Consider the following 16,585-nt stretch of genomic DNA (forward strand, 5'->3'; position numbering starts at 1 on the left):
TCAACTTAGTAATATGTGTATAGTTATTATAGGTGATGTAGTGGGAGTTTAACATGTTTGCAATATGGAGGAATGATTTAATTGAACTGTATATGATATTTATGATTGTAGTACAATCACAAATAGTGCTTATGGAATATGTATTTGTTTATACTTGGTATGGTTACTTAGTTGCATGCAGTAATGAGGATGGAATCTCTGGTTTGTTTTATTGGGAAAGAACAGTATCATTCGTTAAGCAGGACAGTTTAAATGCTTTAATGCATGCAATTTTACATATACATTTACTTGTTTTGAATGTCATAAACAGTACATTCTAGGCACTATGTTTGTTACAACCTTAGCGTATGCTACACTTACACTGTTGTTGTACTGACATTAAATAAACATTGGGTGATTAGGGGAAAAATCCATAAAGGATTTTAAAAAACCTATTATAATCATGTGAGTATGAGTGTGATAGTATGTTTGTTTGAAGTGTTTTGTCAGTAAGGGAATGTTTAAAGTAGTTAGATACCTTTTGGTATATTCTAACTGTTTATTGTTTTACCGTTTAGTGGTTAAATTTGGGTTGAAGGAATATTAATATTAAGTAGGCATTTGTTAGATTTGCTGGTAACCTATGTTTTGGAGTAACAGAGGTGTTGTTACAATCAAACCAACTACTCCTTTTTTTGACATATGCAGTGTAGTGCCCTGAAGTGGTTGTGGCACCAATGTGGTATAGCAAGCCAACTGTTGTGAAGGTTTACTTGCTAAGAGATACTTGGCCGAGTGTAAAGGTAGTCAGTTACAGTTATTTTTAGTACCATCTGCATTGTACCTTATAAGCATTAGTATGACATATTAGCTATGTGAGTTGATTTTTATGCTGGGACGATTGTCTGAGTTGCAAAATGGGCATACTATGCCATGATTTGCATTCTGCAGAAGCTGGTAAAATGCAATGGAGTCAGAATTTGTTATGGATACATATACACATTGTTCATTAAGGATATGTTCTTCAGAAATATGGTTGCAGAGAGAGCATATATGTCTGCACATGTAAGACATTTGGAATATTTAATTCATAGGAATGTTATTGGTTTCCAGTAGTTGCAGTAAGGACATTAATTGGCTGATTCACAGAATAAATGTTCGCCGAAAATCTCTGCGCAAGCGTGCGAAAGCGTGCGAATCGCAGCGCAAGTGCGAAAATTGCAGCAAAAGTGCAAAAATTGCAGTGCAAGCATGCGAAATCCGTGGTGTACGTGGGTGCACACGTCATCAACCGGTGTGCACTACACACACAACAAAAGTAAGAGGAACACGCAGAATGGGGAACAATGCGTGAAAATGTGGGCGTTACGGGGGAAGTACAGGAGGCAAATGCGCGGAACGCCCTCACGCACGCCTACAACACATATTCATGGAATCGAACAGGGCAAACGTGTGCGCCAAAAAAGACGCGCAAATCCAGAAACATGTACGCCAGCAGGAAGCAGGCGTACGCGGACCTGCGCAGCATAAAAGTGTGCACAAACAACAAACAAGCTTAGACGCTACGATGAATATACTGTTCCTCGGAGCAGTGGTCGTGCGACACCGCAGGAGGAGGAGGATAGTCAGGCCCAGAATTTTTATACCCAGGACCAGCCTTTTTGGGATGCCTGATGACCAGGTGTATGGGAGGTACAGGTTTCCACCTCACATAATACTCGACCTGGTGAGTGAGTGGGGGGATGACCTCACATCACCCACCCTGTGCTCCCAAGCACTGAGCCCCTTGGAAAAGGTGCTCAATGTACTGCACTTCTTAGCCACTGGTTCATTTCAGCGGACAAGTGCCATAGTGGGGGGGAGTGTCACAGGCCACGCAGTCACGCTGGATACAACAGGTGTTGGCCATCATGACTGCACGCCCATCAGTCCGCAGGCACATATACCTGCCCAGAACACCTGCAGAAAGGCAGGCTGCCGTCCAGGATTTTTACGCAGTGGCACACTTCCCCAAAGTGCTAGGTGCCATTGATTGCACCCATGTGGCTCTACATCCTCACAGGGCAACTGAGCACATCTATAGAAACCGCAAGCACTGGCATTCCATCAACGTGCAGGTAGTATGTGATGCCAGGGGAATCATCACCTCAGTATATGCCAACTATCCAGGGTCCACCCATGACAGTTTCATTTACAGAATGTCAACCCTAAACCCGGACCTAGAAGCTGGCATGGCAATACATGGCTGCTTGGTGAGTATAAATGCTACTGCACATGCATGCATGTCAGATACTGAGTAATGTCACAACACTAATGATACCCACCATCACCTCCCCAGGGGACAGTGCCTACCCTCTGAGCACCCACCTGATGATGCCAATTCGGAACCCCACCACACCACCCGAGGTAAGATACAACACAGCCCATATTGCAACCCGGGGTATAGTAGAGTGCACATTCGTAGTGCTCAAGTCACACTTTTGCTCCCTTGACCGCTCTGGTGGGCAGCTGCTATACACGCCCCCAGTAGTGTGCAGGATCATAGTGGCAGCATGTGTCCTGCACAATGTTGCAACCCACCGGGGCCTGCCGGTGGACATGGTGGTGCCCCCACATCACCAACCACATGCACGGCCGCTGCGCATGGGAGGGGAAAGGGCATGTGGTGAGGCAGCCCGTATGCAGCTGGTGGCCAATTACTTCAAATAAAATCACACCCCTGTGGAGTGCACACAGCCCTGGTACATACCAGCTGACAATCAATGATGATGACATAAGGGACAGTCAACTGTCACAACCATACCAGCCTGAGATTGGTCACCAGGAAGTGTTACATTGTGTGCATCCCTACCTACCGAAAGACAACCAATGCTGTGTCACAAAAAAACACATTCATGCTGCATGAATGACTACCCCTTGCAAAATACAACATGAAAACAGTGCCATGTCACCCAACCCCTCCCCATCTCTGCTACCCAACACAGCATGGCATGTCATGCAATGTGAAAGCAAACAAAGGAATGCACAACACATGACACAAGTGTCACAAAGTGCACTGTCCCAAATGGAAACAAGCCACAGAAAATATTCTCCCAGTAATCAATAACAAACAGCACACATGACCAAATACTTACCAGCAACACAATACAGCAACACAGGATGAAACATTGCCAAAATATGACAGTACCAAATGAAAGTAGTGCAAGTTTTACAACCTGAATAAGCCAGCACAACCACCCCTTCCAACTGCAGAGTGTTGACGTCAGGCAAATGTGTCAGTGTACTGCATACAACATGAACTGCATCCACAAAGGAGACGGCCTTGTGAAGACATGAAGAAGGTACCTGCGAATAAGGAGGAAGACATGGATGCACAAGCACATATCAATACACCATGCAGTGTTCAATACAACAACAATCCCCACTAAGGATGTACACACAATTTTGACTACAGACTGCCCACACAGCTCATGGGAGCCCAATGTCACTGTGTAAGTCACTGTCACTTGGTCACACCCTTTGCAAACCCATGGAAACAGAAGCAGGAGGGGTGTGTGTGTCAGGAACCCAAGCATCTAACCCAAACACAGGACAAGCCTGCATGTGCCCAGATGGAAAACACAGTGGATGCCCATGGGAGCCACACAAGGCAACACACTGTAAAAAAAAAAAAATGGCCATGTGGGGGCTGGGGGGGAGGCCACCCAGGAGGTTCGAGGACAGGGTGCACACCAACAGCCACCTGTGTGGATGTTGGGAAAAAAAATACCTCCATGGGCTCATGGCCTGCACGGCTACGCTAGTGTGGGAGGAGTGCTGCTGTCACTCTCATCACCCTCTGCTGCTGCATCAGGAGGTGGTGGTGCTATCGGAGGCAGCCCACACAGAGCCCTGGTATGGTCCTCCATGGCAGCAAGCATGCAGGTGTGGAAGGTCTCGTTCTGGAGGATGATAGTACAGAGATCCCCATGCAGCACCTGACTGGTTGCCTGCATTTCTGCACGCATGGCCTCCCGTGATGCCCGGATCTCCTCCCAAGTTGCCTGTAGCTCAGCTGAGAGCGAACATGTGAGCTGCTCCAGCTGCTGTTCTGACCTTAAATTTCGGGAAGCCTCAAGTTCACCCAGAGTCTCCCTGAGGTTATGGAGTTCTACCCTCAGGGCTTCCCTGTGGCCCTGTGACTCTATAGATATGGCTTTGCGCAGAGTCTCCAGTGCCGCCTGTCAGTCCCTGTTGGACACCACCATGTCTTCCCTGTGTGATTGGCAAATGGAGTCCGTTGCCTGCTGCTGTTGCTCCAACTGCCTTTCTGGGGGGAGAATAGAAGTGGCCACCCTCTCCATTGCCTGAGCCATCATTTCAACCGATGCTCCCTGTTGGGCTGCTATACTATACATGGAGTTTTCCCATACAGTATTGCCTGGTGGCGTATGGCCACCGCGTCGGCGGGCACCACACCTGTTTGGGGCAAGGCGATCTGCACCTTGCTGTGCTGGCACTGCCTGAGGCTGCAGGACTGCATTCCCCCTCTGATCTGCTGGCCCAGGAACAGGATCAGATGTTGTTGAGTGTTACCCTGAATCCGTAACCGCCAAAGACGGACTTACCAACACTGACATCCCTATAGAGGGTTCTACCCCTGGTGCAGGTGGGCTGGACAGAACAGAATCCCTGCCAGAAACACTCACCTGCGACGGCACATAAGTCTCATCATCCGATTCAGCACTTGAATAGAGGTATGGGGAGGTGCACCCAGAGACACTCCTGGTCAGTATGGTCTGCAGTAAGATTGGGTTTTCACCCACCACCACACCACGTCCCCCACTGGTGCCCGGTCGTGGCTGAGATTCCTCATGAGTCTGCACCATCTCCTCAACCTCAACAGCATCACGTGCGTCATCACCTGCAAAAACATGGAAGACAAAAAATGGAAACAGGCATTAGCACCATAGCACACACATAGGCCTGAAAAGCCAGAGATCCAGTACATGACTTACACATGTCCCACATGACTATAACCCTGACATGCATGCACTGTCAATGAGTTGGAAGGGGAGGCAAAAAGCAGACGCTGATGACACCAAGATGGAAAAGCAACACATTTGCTGCATGCTGGGTAGCACTGGCATCACACATTAGCCTGTGAGTGGCATGTCCAATACACATACATGACACATGCCAGCACACAGATGGCATGTAGCATAGCCATGTTACATTTGACAAGTACAGCCATATGTCAGTGAATGAGTACTGTCACCCATCCATGTGAGATGGACATGATCAGATGAAAAATGCAAAATAGTGTGACAAAATACACATGTGCCACACACTGCAACATATCCAGTGTACAATAATACAGTGATGGCAGGCAGATGTACACATCAATGGTTGATCACTTCAACATGACAGGAAACAACTATCATGTACCAAATTCAAACAGGCACCTAAAAATCAATGTGAGTAGGCCAATACTCAATCAGCCTGAATGGACTAATCATTCACATGACAAGGTAACAAATGTGGCCCAAAGAGGGATGTAATCAATGACAGAAGCATGTCACATATGTGGCATTAGGGCTGATAAATGTGTTGCAAAAATTGGAGAATTGAAACAATCAGCCTGAATGAACCCTGAAAAAATCTGAAAAATGTTGTTGCAAGATGACAGTTCAAGGGCAACTGCAGTAATGTTGCGCTAATTGGCTACTGTGGGCACAAGGGATACTGTCATACCCAAATTCAAGGCCGGTGAATGTTTTGGAGCTAGTACATAGGTGACCCATACCACTCAGGACTACACACCCTCACCAGGCACTCAATCAGAACCCGTCACCCAAACAAAATACACATGGATTACACACACATGCATGGGACCTCACCGGACAATGCGTCATAATCTGGTAGGTCTCTCATGCCTTGGATCTGTTCCTCTGTGACGAAGGTTCCAGCAACAGACTTATGTTCAGTGAGTTGGATGTCCTCTGGTGGATACGCACCGCCAGTCACCAGAGTAGAGGCATGATTTGAGGCCAGCTTGTTCTTTGCTCTGCGTTTCAGGTCATTCCACCGCTTGTAGCAATCATCAGCTGTGCGCCTCACAAATCCAAGGGTACTAATGATGTCAGCGATGGTCTGCCAGTGTGCCTTACGTTGACCAGGTGTGGTCTTGCACCCTGCAGTCACCACCATTTCGCGGCTATGTGCTGACACATAGGCCACAAGTGCATCAAGTTCGGCGTCATTAAAGCTAGGCTTCCTTGACGTGCCGGAGTGTGTAGCCGTGTCTGGGGTCTCAGCCTGTACTGCCAGAGCACCCTTCTTCTTCTTTTTCAAAGGTGGTGCAGATTCTGAGTGGCTTACGCCGCTCTGGTCAGTAGGGGCAGAAGCGCCGGTGGACTGGGTACTAGGAGTGTGCGAATGCACAATGACCATAGGTCTTGGTGCAGGAATTGGCTGCAGGGTGATGTTGGCAGGGCCAACGTCGGTTTGATGGACCTGGACCGACACTGTCCCGGCTGGGAGACTCAGAGCTGGGGTGGATAGAGCTGCAGCTGCCCCTGCAGCCTCCCCACCCTGCCTACCTGGGGCAGCAGATTACATTGCTGCCCCAGATCCACCTGGCCTGGTGACAGCAACTTGCACCACCACACGTGGCTTAGACTTGCTGACCTGGAAGTCAGCCTGGGAGTCATCCTGTGCCGGTTCTGCTGCCAAAATGGGCTGGTCCAACAAGGGCTGAGCTGGGATGGTGTCAGCTATGTTTCCCACAACCATGGGGGGGGGAATGGGTGTCCCTGATTGGTCCTCCACACACGGGGGTCTAGGGGCACCCTGCAAATCCTGGCCACGACCCCTACCGCACCCACCACACCCACCTTTTGGAGGTGAGCCACCTTTGCCTCCCTTTGCCTCTCTTACCACTTGGTCGCCTCTCAACCATGGCACTGATGTTGTTGTGCGTATGGGAGTAGCAGTAAACAATTGTCCTGGGCAATTGGGGGTGAAAGGCGTAGGGTACTAGATGGAATTAGTATCCTAGTGCTCTAGCAAGGCTCTCTGTGACACCCTGGGGGAAGATGATGGGTCACGCAACGCACAGGCACCCCGAAAACAAATGAACGTGCACGCAGCCCCTCGTAGACCACATGCGTGGAAAAATGAACCTGCACTACGCTGTGGCACCCAGAAACACAAAAATAAGCGTACTCGTAATACACGCAGCCTAAATACGTGCGCAACTCACTGTATGCCTGGAAAAAGAATGTGAAAAAGACGCACATGTGCGCGTTGGCAACACCCCCGCCAAAAGAAGAATTGTACGCTGTCTGAGGAAACAGGACAAAAGAAGAAGTGAACGTTGTTTGAGGAAACAGGCCAAAATAAGAATTGAACGCTCGCAGAGGTAACAGGGAGTATGAACTTGAACCGTTGTGAAGTAATCACGTGTGAACCGACTAGAAGTACAAAATTCACCCACTCTCTCTCCACGAAAAGCACGTACAAGAAAATGGTGTGCTACACCTACCTTTTCAATCGGCCCACACGTACAACGTCACTTACGCGTGTATGCGCTAAGGCCCTTTCCTCCAATTACACGAGCTGTCACTCGGACGTGCAGTTTTTGCACGTGTACGATGAACATGAACCTGTGTTGAGGGAAACACCCTTGCGCGTCACGTCACAGAAGCACTTATGCGCTAAAGGGCCTTTGGTCCAATGAATTTGCATACGTGCAGTGTATTCACGTGCTGATTCACTATGCACCCGTCACGAGGGAAACACCCACGCCCGTAACGTCACAGACGTGCTTACGTGCTAAGGGCCTTTCCTCAAATTACACACTGACGTGCAATTTTTTCACGTGCCAAATCACTCCGTATCAAGCTGGCCACGTGACAACACACGGAAGACCACGCTCCTGCCCAGAAGGCCGAATTACTGCCCCCAAGAGCCCTGAGCACGCTCCCACCTGCCATCTGATGCTGTCTGCTGCCCACGTGCCCTGCTATTTGCTGCTTGCACGTCAGCCAGGGGTGCAGTTGCTGTGACCACCCCTGCTGGAACTGAAGACTCCCGACTGGGATACCATCGCTCCACAGCCCAGCCCCAGGACCCAGTTGCCCACCCACACCTGCCTCTGGGGTTGGCATGTGGGGCACAACACCATCTGGCACCACTGGCAACCCCCAGCAAGAGAGGCAGACGGCCACCAGCTTCAGTGCCTGGGAACTTGGTGTCCTGGTGGAGCAAGTCCTGGGCAGTATGATGCCCTCTTTGGAAGTTTGCGCGCCGACTATGAAGGACGGACCAGGATCTGGATGGACATCGTGACTGCCATCAACAAGGAGGGGGTGTCAGTCCGCGACATCAAACATGTCAAGAAGCGCTGGGAGGAATTCAGGTCCAGGACCCTCGACAAAGCCCGGCGCCTCTTAAAGGCAGCGGATGCCAAGGGGTGCCGGGGCCACCTGTCTTACCACCAAATGAAGGTCCTAGAACGCATAAGCCCAGCGCTCCACGTCCAGGTCCTTGAGAGGCAAACCCGTCTGGTGTTGAGCGGTAAGTGTACATGCATACTGGTTGGACGCTGTGCGTGTCATGGTGTGCCATTAGTGTGCAGGTTGCACATGTGTTTCTGTAGGGCCATGTATGGATGTGTATGTACAGGGGCGTGAGGCTGACACATGCGAGTCCTTGCATGTGTGAGACACATGGATGGTGTATGTGTGGGTAAGCATGCAGGCCAAATGCAGATGTGGGAGCACACATGTTTGAATTACTGTGTATGTACGTTGGCATGGTTGTGGTGTCACACATGGATGTTGGTTCCAGCTGCATGTATATGCACTGTGTACATGTGCATGTGTGTGTATTTGACAAGTGTGCAACTTTGATGCAACATGGATGCATGTGGCACTGACATGTAGAAGGCTGAATGCCAGATGTGACATGGATAGTGATCTCATCCCTCTGACAGTTGGTGGACATGTACACATGCATGTAAGTGTGTTGGTGTGTGTGCATGTGTTGTGTACTCCCCGTGTTTCATGTGACGTCAGGCTCACATTCGGATGCTGATGCTGTTGTGCTGCCTGGTGCAATATTGCTGTGGAATTGCTCATGTGTGTGAGTAGAAATGACATGTGTGTTAGCGAGTGTGATGCCATGTCTGAAGTTTGACACTGCCACTCATGTATAACTGTCATGTGTGTATCAGTCCATTGTACAGTGCCCTGATGCCTGTGTTCTAAATCTCCCTGGCTGCAGCGTCAACTGATGAAGAGGGCGAAGAGGGTGCTGTGGAGCAAAGCGGCAGGGATCGCACCACCAGCCGGAGACGCAAGGCCCGACTCCCCTCCCAGGTTGTCATCTCTTCGGGGAGTGAGGAGTCTGGTGCCGCGTCCCAGGCCGCAGCTGTCGAGGGTAGGTCCAAGAGGCGGAGGTTGGAGATGGCCTCCTCGGCAGCAGAAGGGGCAGCTGAGAACCCACAGGGTCCGACAAAGGAAGATGGTATGGAATCATCCAGGTTGGTGGGGAGTTTGGAGGAGGAGGAGGCTGTGGAAGGGACACACACGGGGTCTGGAGGTGGGGATTCCACTGGTGCCAGTGGTGCATTGCAGCAGCAGGGACAGGAGGCAGCACAGGCTGCCGCAGAAGTGCCTGTGTGTAATCCTGTCCCTGATCCTGTGACTGCATCATCCGGCACCAGCAGGGATGCCTACGTCCAGACCAGTTTTCAGGGAGGGGATGGGCGCACAACAACTGGCCTTCTTCTCCCTGCAGACGTGGCTATCCGGGACCGGGTTGAGCCTGTCCTGGCTGGGATAGCGTTGCGTCAACGGGGCATGTGAGGTGACCTGCGGTGTTTTCGTGAAGACACTGCACGTCATCTCGGATGCCACTTTGACCGCGTTGACCTACAGGGACGGGTCACCAGTGCTGGATTCCTCCGTGTGCTGGACCTTCTTGCGACACCCTCCTCACCTGAACCCCCTACGCGCCAGTCGTCCTCCATGCCATCTTCCCACCCATGTATCACCTGGGTACCCTGTGGAGCTGCCTCTGACCCAGCGGCCAGGCTGGTGGAGGACACATCCTTGCCACAGTCAGGAGACGGACGTCCAGCAGGGGTGTCCACCCCGACAACTGCACCCCAGCCGGAGGAGGACATGCAGGCAGCAAGAGCCAGGGCGCAGGCACAGGCACAGCAGCAGCAGCAGCATGGTGGGAGCAATGATGGCTCGGGGCCTTCAACATCGGAGGGGCAGGCATCGGCCAGAGGGCAGGAGGACCCAGGATTGCAAGTGTCTTCTCTGTGGCAGCGGTTGGTCCACCCCATAGATGCAGAGCAGCAGCGGGCGGAAGAGGCACGGCTCACAATGGTCAGGACGGAGAACTCCATGCGGAGGGCACTGAGGCGGGCCGAGTTACTCGAGGCAATTCGCAGGGAGTTGGAGGGCAACATGTCATCGTCGCTGCAAACACTCGGGCCATGGAAGAGGACCGCCTCCAGGACATTGAGCGGGAGTTCGATGATGCCCTGGCCCGGGACATCAAAAAGTGAGCCGTCGGACTAGCCCACTGCCATTGTAAATAGTTAGTTAGTTAGTTAGTGTTAGATTTAATTTTTGTTTTTGTTTTTTTCTTTTGGGACGCTTGGGCAATACCCCACATTTTTGTATATAGTTCTTCATTAGTTAGTGTATTTTTGTAGGTTTCATTTGGACAGTTGGGCTCATGGACCCAGGATTTCATCCTTGTAAATAGTTGGAGTGTGGATTTGTCTGCATTTTCTTTTTTGATTTTTCCATGGAGCAATGGATTTTACTTTTTCATTTCTCATTTGGATTTGCTTTGTTGGAAGGAGACTTTGGAGCCATTTTTGATTTCATATATTTTGGATTATGATTTCCTTTGTTTATCATTATGTGACATTCTGCATTGTTTTCCTTATGTCCATTGTTTGGTCTTTACATTTTTTGTTCAATACATTTTTTCCCGTTGTTTCATGTAATGGGCATTTCAATGTGGGGTGTATATTATGCTTGGTTGGTTATTTGGGCAGGGTTGGCGTGCCGTGGGATTTTGGTGGCCATGAGGGCCATGATTGTGGGTCATGTTGATGTGTTGGGGGGGACATGAGTGGGGGCCTACTGGCAGGTGCCCGTCACTGCTGGGGGGTGGGGTGCTGGGGGACATGAGTGGGACATGAGTGGGGGCCTGCTGGCAGGTGCTCCTCACTGCTGGGGGGTGGGGATGCAGGGGGACATGAGTGGGACATGAGTGGGGGCCTGCTGGCAGGTGCCCCTCACTGCTGGGGGGTGGGGGTGCAGGGGGACTTGAGTGGGGGCCTACTGGCAGGTGCCCCTCACTGCTGGGGGGTGGGGGTGCTGAGGGACATGAGTGGGACATGATTGAGGGCCTGCTGGCAGGTGCCCCTCGCTGCTGGGGGGTGGGGGTGCAGGGGGATATGAGTGGGACATGAATGGGGGCCTACTGGCAGGTGCCCCTCACTGCTAGGGGGTGGGGGTGCAGGGGGACATGAGTGGGGGTCTGCTGGCAGGTGCCCCTCACTGCTGGGGGGTGGGGGTGCTGGGGGACATGAGTGGGACATGAGTGGGGGGCTGCTGGCAGGTGCCCCTCACTGCTTGGGTTGGGGGTGCAGGGGGACATGAGTGGGACATGAGTGGGGGCCTGCTGGCAGGTGCCACTCACTGCTGGGTGGTGGCGGTGCAGGGGGACATGAATGGGGCGGGCTGGCAGGTGCCCCTCACTGCTGGGGGTGGGAGCGCAGGGGGACATGAGTTGGACATGAGTGGGGGACTGCTGGCAGGTGGCCCTCACTGCTGGGGTGTGGTGGTGCAGGGGGACATGAGTGGGGGCCTGCTGGTAGGTGCCCATCACTGCTGGGAGGTGGGGTGCTTAGGGACATGAGTGGGGGCCTGCTGGCAGGTGCCCCTCACTGCTGGGGGTGGGGGTGCAGGGAGACATGAGTGGGACATGAGTGGGGGTCTGCTGGCAGATGCCCCTCACTGCTGTTGGTGGGGGTGCAGGGAGACATGAGTGGGGGCCTGCTGGCAGGTGTCCCTCACTGCTGGGGGTTGGGGGGACTGGGGGACATGAGTGGGGGCCTGCTGGCAGGTGCCCCTCACTGCTGGGTGGTGGGTGTGCAGGGGGACATGTGTGGGACATGAGTGGGGGCCTGCTGGCAGGTGCCCCTCACTGCTGCGGGGTGGGGGTGCTGGGGGACATGAGTTGGTGATCATATTGCAAGGTGACATTTGGCTTGGCTGGGGGGCATGCCCATGGTGGATGGGCTGCCTACGGGACATGACCAGGGGTGCAGGGTAGGCCCCTGTGGTGTGGGCTGCCTGCAGGGGCCGTGGAGGGGGTAGAGGGAACACCTGGGAGGACCCACACTATCAATTAACGTGTGGGACTCCCCGCGCACCCCACTGGATACACGTACCCCGCTCTGACAGCGAAATCGCTTGTGAAACTTCATCCGCACCCCCGAAATACACGTACCCCGCTCTGACAGCAAAATTGCATGTGAAATTTCCTGCGAACCCCAGTAATACACGTACACTGCTCGCACAGGACCAATCGCGTGTGAAAGTCCCCGCAAAGCCCAGTAATACACGTACACTGCTCACACAGGGCCAATCGCGTGTGAAACTCCCTGCGAACCCCAGTAATACACATACACTGCTCGCACGGGGCCAATCACGTGTGAAACTTCCCGCGAACCCTAGTAATACACGTACCCCGCTCGCACAGGGCCAATCGTGTGTGAAACTCCCCGCAAACCCCAGTAATCCACGTACACTGCTCGCACAGGGCCAATCGCGTGTGAAACTTCCCGTGAACCCCAGTAATACACGTACACCGCTCGCAAAGGGCCAATTGTGTGTGAAACTTCCCGTGAACCGCAGTAATACACGTACCCCACTCGCCCAGGGCCAATCGCGTGTGAAACTTCCCACGCACCCCAGTAATACACGTACCCCGCTCGCATAGGGCCAATCGCGTTTGAAACTTCCCGCGCACCCCAGTAATACACGTGCTCCACTTGCACAGGGCCAATCGCGTGTGAAACTTCCCGTGCACCCCCGAAATACACGTACCCCGCTCGCACAGGGCCAATCGTGTGTGAAACTTCCCGCGCACGCCCCAAATACACATACCACACTCGCACAGGGCCAATCGCGTGTGAAACTCCCCGCGAACCTCAGTGATACACATACCCCGCTCGCACAGGGCCAATCGCGTGTGAAACTCCCCGCGACGGGGTGCACATGTATTCGAAGGGGTGCGCGGGGAGTTTTACAGACGTTTTCATGGTTGGGGGGCTGTATGCTGGTCCAATGGCCTGTGCACCATGTACGGCATGGCGCACAAGGAGGGGTTGGGGGCGTAACTGGTGCTGCTGCAGGGTCGCTGCACCACTCTGCGCCACGGCTGGTTTTGGATGTTGAAATCCATGAATACGCTGTGCGTGGAAATGGATTTTAGCACACGCGGCTGGCGCAGACTGTCGCACGCGCACACTGTGCACCAGCCGCGTGCGCCACTTGTGCGCTGGATTCTATGAATTACCCCGTAACTTCTTGTGTGTTTATGGTCAATTTTACCATTCCTGCACAGAGGTTCAATGCTTGCCTTATACCTGAGATACTGTAAAAGCTGTCAGGATTATTTGTGACATTTCTATGAAGGACAAGCATTTGCAAACACAACTGGTCTGAACCGTTTAAGTACATGTTGTGAACAATTGGTGGCAATAGGAAAAGAAGATTTATTGTTACATTTGCATAGCAATTTACTCCAGTTGTATTGCTGAATTTAAAAGGACCAGAGAGTTGTGCATCTGCATCCTTTGATGGGCCTGCAGTTGTTCTTTTAAGAAGATACACAAGTCTCTTTGTCTTCTGATGGATGTGCAGTTGAGTTTGTACTAGACAGTTTTTTGGCTGTACAATTGGATGGAAAAGCAGTTGGTTGTTGTTTCTTTAGCAGTATTGTTGGGAGATCTGTTATAGGTTATGTCTGTATTTGTTTTGTTTAAAGGTTTTGATTTTTTAGGTTCATATCTAGATGGGGTGTACAGTGCATGTAACCTGTTGTATTCTAGGATGCAAGGAATGTCAGCATTGACTTTGTTTGCATCAATGTTAACTAGGAACAGACCATTGAGTGTAGGGAGACCTGAAAGTGCTAAGTAACTCAGACCTTCTTTAAAGACTGTTCTGCCATGTAAATCAATGCGTGATCTATGGTTAGACCTTGCAATTTCTGAATAGTGACAGCATATGCAAGAGACAGAAGGAAACATGCTATTGTGTGGCCAATTTTCTTAACTTCTGTGAGTTTGTCAAAGTGGATGGCAACAAACTGAATGTTGTTGCCATGTGGATATTTTTGAAAGCCAACAACTGTACCCATTGCTCCATTGAATAAACCCTGTTCTACGTCAAGGTTACATTTTAGAATTACTCTAGAGCTTAGATACAAAGCTAACATGTTCTGCAACCCAGCTGTGTTAGAGATATATGTTTTCTAAGCTATTTAGTCACGCTGTTACTTGTTAACACATAGGGAGTGTCATGCCATGCACTCCTAGTTTGTCTGTGTGGCTGATATGCAGTATGAGTTGCTTTTCTTTTATTTTTTTTTAAACAATTTATTAAATTCCACACAGAACACATAGATCAGCAAATTAACAATGTTTCACATTAATAAAAAAAGAACAAACTCAACACTGTAAAATAAGCATTATAAAGAGTTCATACCAACAAATGACCAATTCAAGCGAGACATCTTCAACATATTACCCCGAATATTCCAAAGACAACACAAACACAAGTGACAACAAATGATACCACAAACGGAAAGGAGAAAATAAGAGAAAGAAAAGAGAAAGAAAAAGAGAAAGAAGAAAACCAAGAAAGAAAACCCATCAACCTCACCCTGAATCCCTTGCTATCAAAGTAATCCTGCATATACATCAATCATAGAGAGCCATAAACGGACTCCAACTCCACAGCTGCATGTAATCCTCTTCTTTATCTTTATTATGAAATTAAACCTTATCATAGCTTGCCAAGACATGCAACTCCATCAACCAATTATCAACATTTGGTTTTTTCCTTGTTTTCCAAATCCTGAGTATCAACTTAATCGCTATCATTATAGCTCTATCAATCCAACAAGAATGCCTCCTAGCGCTTCCACGTCTATTTATCTTGGAAAGCAAAATTATATTCACTGCAGACCTCTGCAAGACAATACCAAAAATCAGATCAATCCTATCGAGTACCTCTTTCCAAAACATCTGCACTCTCGGGCAATCCCACAGTAGATGCAATAAAGTGCCCCTGTTAACATCACAACACCAACACAACTCATTAGGTCGTAACCCCAGCATAAACATCTTAACCGGTGTCCAATACAATCTCCCTACAATTTTCTGTCTAATTAGACGTAAACCCATATCGGGTCCCAAGTTCAAAGTAACCCTTAGAACATTCTTCCAATCCACTTCAGAAATGTCATCCTGAACCTCTTCCGACCAAATTTCTCTCAATCTAGACCATGCTAATTGGAGTTTCTCATCAATAGGCATAAATTGCATATAAGTACTCGCACAGTACTCCTGGCTTTCTAACAGCTTACTAATCTCTGGCTTCTTTCCGATAGAACCATCTGCCATATCCATCATACTATTCAACATAGAAACCAAAGCCAAGTATCTATTCCTCTCACCCATCCTCAATCCATATCTATCTTGTAATTCCACAAAAGTCAACCACCTGTCCCAGTCCATCACATCCTCCAACTTCAGAATACCCCTATTTATCCAACTCACCCAATTCAGACATTTATTATCTATTTGTATAACATCATTAAACCATATAGAAGCATCAGGGCTGAAACCATAACTCTGATCGTTTTCCCTAAACCACTCTCCCATCACTTTTCTAGTCGTCACAATCGGAATAAACCGCAACCTCTTATTCGGTAATTTAACCATACTGTATATGTTTCCCAGTTCAAATGGTGCACACACGTCTCTTTCCATGCGCACGCAAAGAGGTTCTTTTGCATTCCGTTCCCTAAAGTAATATGAGCTTTTTTTCAGCCAAAAGGCTCAGTAATATTTTGTCAAATCCGGAAACCAACCCCCCATCCGCAGCCTTTTGAATCAGTATATATTTTGGAAACCGAGGCCTTTTTCCCAGACCCCACAAAAAAGAAGAAAAGAACTTCTCAATTAGGATTAACTGCTTCTTACATAACAACAACGGAATCAATTGAATGATATATAAAATCTTCGGTAAGAGGACCATTTTGATTGCATTAATCTTCGCCCATAAATTCAACTGCAACCTTTCCCATCTCTTAATCATTAACGACATATTTGTGACTATCAAGTCCAAATTAAATTGCAGCAATTTCTTCAAATCTCCGATAATGTGTATACCTAAATATTTAACACCCTTCGGAGACCACTTACATTTCCATGAACGCAAGACATTACAATCACATCTGCTAGACAATGGTAAGATCAACGTTTTGTCCCAATTCACTCTATGTCCCGACAGTT

Source organism: Ambystoma mexicanum, chromosome 8 (genome assembly GCF_040938575.1).
Source record: "Ambystoma mexicanum isolate Mex_15411 chromosome 8, UKY_AmexF1_1, whole genome shotgun sequence".
NCBI lineage: Eukaryota > Metazoa > Chordata > Amphibia > Caudata > Ambystomatidae > Ambystoma > Ambystoma mexicanum.